Raw genomic sequence first — 5,937 nt, forward strand, 5'->3', positions numbered from 1 at the left:
TTTGTATAGTTCTAATTTGTAGGACAGGTGGGGTAGGCGGCTGCACTAGAGGAAGCACAGAGAGCTGTGTAGGACTGCAACTCTGCTTCCTGGTCCCAACTCTGGGTGGTCATAATCTATCTATAAAATCGTCCATATTTCTAGAGATGAGCTTTGCACCGTCCCAAGTTGGATGTATGCCGTCTCTCTCTCTATCAGACCAGTATTCCCCTCAAAGGTTTTATAATTATTTATAAAGCTCACGTTATTATCTGGACACCACCTAGACAACCAGCGGTTGAGTTGGCGCATACGGCTAAACATGTCATCATTAATCATGTTTGGCAGGGGACCAGAGAAAATTACGGAGTCCGACATTGTCTTTGCGTATGTGCAAACTGACTCAATATTTATCTTCGTAATCTCAGAATGCCATCATTTACAGTAATCCAAATGTTTTAAATATTTTATGATAAATCTAAATGACTCCGCACAATAGTTTGAGAGTCAATATCTCATCTGCTTTTAGAAGCACTTGAATACAAATTACAAAAGATGTTGAGGGCTGTACATGTGTTGATGCCTCCTAGTGGCACTGTGGTTGAATGTCTGTCAGCTTTCCAAGCTAATCAAAGTCTTGATGACACTTTTGTAACCACTTCAACCCCAGCATCCCTATTCTGGGGGAGCGTTCAGCAAAAATAGCAGATCTACAAGCTCACACTGCGTTGCAACGTGTTGTGAGCTTGTAGAGCTAATGGTTTCTTTCTCTCTCTCTCAGGATGGAGATCATAGACACAGCTGGAGCCTCTAGAGATGGAGATCTGCAGGTCTGTCCATGGATGGATGGGAGGACGGAGGACGGAGATCTGGGTAGACGCTGGAGGACTTCGGTACGAACCGCTTTAGGGTTAGGGCTTTTTTAGGCTTCGTAAAAAGCCAATAATCGTCCGTTGCCGATAATTGGTCGATCCCTATTCTTAAACGTTACTGTAAGTGCATTTGTATGTTGTGACAGGACACGCACACACACAGCAAAGCTAATTTGGGGTGTGTGTCTTTCGTTCTTTGTTAGAATGGAGATCTCAGCCGATGCCCGAGATCCGAAGCTTTCCCCGGGTGTTTCCGCTGAGGACTTCTGGGTCGCTGGGAGGCTCGGACGGAGCTGGAAGGTTCGGTAGACGCCACTGGAACCCGTTTAGGCCTGTCAGAATCTAAGGTTTTATAATGGCCGATTTAATTGTCGTCATACTAACATTCTAAATAAAACTTTGGCTTTTGTAGGCTTTGTAAACAAAAAGCTGCACATGGCATAATTCAATAACTTTATACACTAAAAAAGAAGTAAATTACAAAGTGACACATTTAGAGCTTGTAGATCGGTTGCTTCCATTATTTCTTTAAAATGTTTGAAAATATATGAACATTTTCAACATGGAGACGATTATGACTTATCTCTAAAAAAAAGTATCTCAAATACTTGGCGATTAGGTAATTGTGACAGGCCTAAATCCTTATAGTTGTGTTTTTTTATATCATGTTCTGTAATCAGTTAGGGTTGACTATAGACTTTTTTTAGGAACAAGCTCATCATGCCGGTGAAGAGCACGTTTCTAGCCAATGGAGCAACTATTTCTGATCACCTTTGGAGTTACATCACAGCAAGGTTCTTGCTTAAATGTAAGTCGCTCTGGATTAAGAGCGTCTGCTAAATGCCTAAATTGTAATTGTAAATTGAAATTGCAAGGTAACTATACAACACACACACGCACGCGCACACACACACACACACACACACTATGATCATGACATGATATCAGCTTGTGACTGCAACTTGTTCCTGTTCGCAGATGACTCGGCACTGCTAGTCTCGGACAGGAACAAACTGCAGGTTGAAAAGGCCCTCAGCTCTGAACTCGGTAGAATCTGCACCTGGCTCGCTGATAACAAACTATCTTTACACATGGGAAAAACTGAATCCATTCTCTTTGGATCTAATAGTAATCTCAGCAAGGCAAATGGCTTCTTGGTTAGAGTTGGTGACAATGTTATCACACGTAAAGTTGAAATTATCTACCTAGGTTCCATCCTGGAGGCTAATCTTTCCAGTGATAAAATGGCCACCATCGTAATCAAAAAAGTCAACCGAAGAACAAGATTCCTTTACAGGATCTCCTCACTGGTCAACAAAAACACCTTGAAGACCTTAACAGGAGCCCTCGTACAAGGTTTCTTTGACTATGCATGCACCTCCTGGTACCACAGGCCCTTAAAACAAGGCTCCAGACTTCCCAAAACAAACTGGTCAAGCTCCTACTTGGCCTCACCCCCCGAACCCACCTCACCCCTGCCCACTTTGACAGGCTGGAATGGCTTGGGGTCGACGACTGAGTACAGCATCTTGCAATGGGTCTGGTCCACAAGATTCGATACACCACCAAGATACCCATGTACCTGTCTAGATACTTCCTTAATGTTAACGAAGTCCACACCCACAACACCAGAGGGAGTGCAACGAACCATGTACAACCCAGATTCGGCACTAACAAGGGACTAAATTATTTTCACTCCTATGCCACCAAAATGTGGAACGCCCTACCAACAGTCATTAAGACATGTGAATCCCTTGACTCCCTTTTTCCCCCTCACTGTATACGTTTATTTTCCCTCCCTTCCCCATAGTGTCTTATTTGTACGTCTCTAAATGTTTTGATTAATTGAACATGGTGGACCCTCTTGTAAACGAGTGTAATGCTTAATTGGATCGTCCACTTAAAGTTAACAGTCTTTGTATTGAGTTTGTGCTTGACATGTACTGTAATTCTGCAAACTGTTAATAAATATTTCAATCAATATTGTTTTATGAACAAAGTAGTAATGAGCATTTCTTTCTTTTCTTTAGGACGTTGCTGGTCTCCTGTGTGGCTCCATCTGGAGGTCACCAGGGTTCTGAGTCACTCAGATCCTGACTGGTAGTGGTGATATGTAGATGTGATCAATCAGGGCTCTTTGAAAATAATAAACAATAAAATAATAAACCAATATAAATAACTAGATAATAATATAAATAAATGGATAAAACGAACGATAAAAAAATAGATAAATAAAAGTAAATTAAAATAAAAGTAAATTATAATAGTAAAAAATAAATAAAATAAATAAAATAAATAAAATAAATAAAATAAATAAAATAAATAAAATAAATAAAATTAGTAATGGATAAAATAAATATTATTAATATAGACAATAATACATAAAATAAATTTAATTATCAATATAGTAATGCATAAAATTAGTAATAACAGTAATACATAAAATAAATAAATGCATAAAAATAAAATTAGTAATAACTAATACATAAAACAAATACAATTTGTAATGCATGAAGTAAAATTAGTAATAACATAGTAATCCATCAAATAAATACAATTAGTAATATAGTTATACATAAAATTAGTAATAACATAGTAATATATAAAATACAATTGATACAATAGTAATACATAAAATAAATACAATTACTTTGTATTGTAATTATAGAATGACTTAAAAAAAACAAACATATCAATCACATCTACATATCACAACCAGGCTATATTGCCAGCAGGCAGGTGGACTGTAGACTCACTACAGCTGTCACAATGTGGTAAACTGTGTTTTGACCCAACTGGCCTCCAAGGAGAGGCGAGCATGGAGCCGGACATCTGATGATACACGAGAGAAGACGCCATAGTAAAAAAAAAAGAAATGTAATAAAAGTAATATGTTTCTTGTTGATTGTACTTTATTAATGATGCCATATATCTGTAAATCATTATTTTCTTGTTAATAAATTATTGCATTTATCCGTCCGTTATGGGTCCATTACCCCTCGATCAAATGGTTCATAATAAGGATGAGGAATACAGTGGTACTATTTACATGTTTAAGGAATATTTAGTTATAGTTAATGTATTTTACACATTTAGACCTTCTAAAACCTAGCCGAAGGTTTTCTGAAAACCTTCAAATTCTTATTGAAACAATAAATAAAGGATGTAGACGGGTGGATCCCGGCATGAATGGTATAAGGTATAGGTTTCACCAGGTCTAAATGGGCTAAAAGGAGGCCTCAGGTATTCAAAGGTTTTCACCCCAAGGTCTCTACAGAATGACCTGGCTTATTAATATGAATGCTGACAATCTCCCAGAACAGAGCCATGCCACCAACCATGAATGTTGAATATTGTAATTAAATTACTGTATGCAATTTTAAATTGTATTAAATTTTTTACCACGAAGACCAGACAGAATTTTAAGTAATAAGACTGTTTGGCTTGTTGTTGTTGTGTGGTACTTTTCCTCCAGGAAATGACTCTGTACTCCTTTGAAAACTTTAGAAATTAGAATAACTTTTAGTTAAATGTTCTGAAGCAAATGGACCTCAATGTAAACAAGTCTTTAATAATATGTTTGTTTTCTTTAACCAGGCAGAACAAATGTAATAAAGTATAATTTAACAATCTAATGAAAGATCTAGTTTATTAATAGAAAAACTAGTTATTAGATAATACAATAAATAATAGACAATGTGTTTATTTTCTTAAATAAATACATATTTAAAATGTATTAATGAATAGAACTAGTTTGAACTTAATGGAACAACTAGTTATTTAATACAAAGAATAGACAATTATGTTTATTTTCTTAAACCAGGCAGAACAAATAATGTAATATGTGAATTAATGGATCTATTTTATTAATAGGACAATTAGTTTTTAGTTATTTTTATTATTAGTTATTTAATTCGTTTCCGGTGTGTTACATTGAAGTCGGTGAACCTATAGAATTCTGTGACTCTGTACTGCCGATCTTCAAGCTCAGAACATCGGCTGTTTTCACACCTGCTAGTGATTACATCAACAAACAACACAGGGAGCTACAGCTGACGTACGTGACGCCATTCTCATGTAGCTGCCTGTAACCAAATGCACCCTGTAACTTACGGGTCTGTAACTCTGAGTGGAGAACAAGGAGCAGTGCATGGGGATTTAAACAACAAACCTTTTGTGAGTGAGTACCGATACGGTTGTTTATAAACTGGTACAGTGTGGCTTTACAATGAGTTTAACTGTCTGGTTTTATGCAACGTGCTGAAGGGCTTTGATAGACTGGGAACTGTATTGGAACTTAACTGAACTGAAAGGTGTGGAGTAAGTAGCTCTGGTCCATAGCTCTAATGCATTGCATTTCATTAGAGCTATGGACCAGAGCTATGGAGTAACTAGCCCTGAAACATGACTCTCAAACGGGGTTCGTTTGGGAAACCACAGTTGCACACCGGGAGCGCACTCCCTATTAGTCTGCATTGACAGGGCGGTCAGCGTGCGATATCGAACACACAGAGGTCCACACTCCTCCCGACCGATAGGGGCGCGTAGTTGAAAGCCAATGGCAAAATAACAGCTCGGATAAAAATGCTTTTTATTAAACAACGCGGGATGCAGCAATGCTAATCGCTGTACCAACACACTTCTAACACCCGTGGCACATGTGGCGAGGACTTTATATTTGGAATCTGAGTGTTTATGTACACGTTTGGACTGTAAATGTAGCGATTGCGTAAAACAGGCTGCAGTTGCGCCATGACTGTCATGATAATCATGACAGTCATGTTTCAGGGCTAGAACAGAACCAATATCTTTGACTAGGGCCTTCAAATACAGTACTTTTCTAACAGACGGAAGGCAATTGATCTTTTTACTTTTGGAAATGAATATGGAAGAAACAAACATTTTAAGACGGGCAGCACTGGTTGGCAGGTATAAATACACTTTAAGACCAACATATTTGTGCCAGCATTGTGATTAGATTTATTTTATTTTTCTAAACAGTCTACAACTTAAGTTGAGCTAAAGTTGTCAAATAATTGTCTGAGCTTGTAGATCTGCTATTTTTGAAAAATCAAGAAAATGTGGC

General features: G+C 37.5%; 1 long non-coding RNA gene across 1 annotated transcript; it reads left to right on the plus strand.

Moving 5' to 3' along the window:
* The first annotated feature begins 811 nt into the window (after nt 1-811).
* LOC310865892 lies at nt 812-2,988 on the plus strand. Its single transcript, XR_014569849.1, has 4 exons — nt 812-872; nt 1,055-1,151; nt 1,559-1,645; nt 2,882-2,988. It is a non-coding gene; the product is annotated as an uncharacterized lncRNA (long non-coding RNA).
* The last annotated feature ends 2,949 nt before the right edge of the window (nt 2,989-5,937 follow it).

Source organism: Protomyctophum parallelum (genome assembly GCF_964188405.1).
Source record: "Protomyctophum parallelum genome assembly, chromosome: 1".
In the NCBI taxonomy this organism is placed as follows: domain Eukaryota; kingdom Metazoa; phylum Chordata; class Actinopteri; order Myctophiformes; family Myctophidae; genus Protomyctophum; species Protomyctophum parallelum.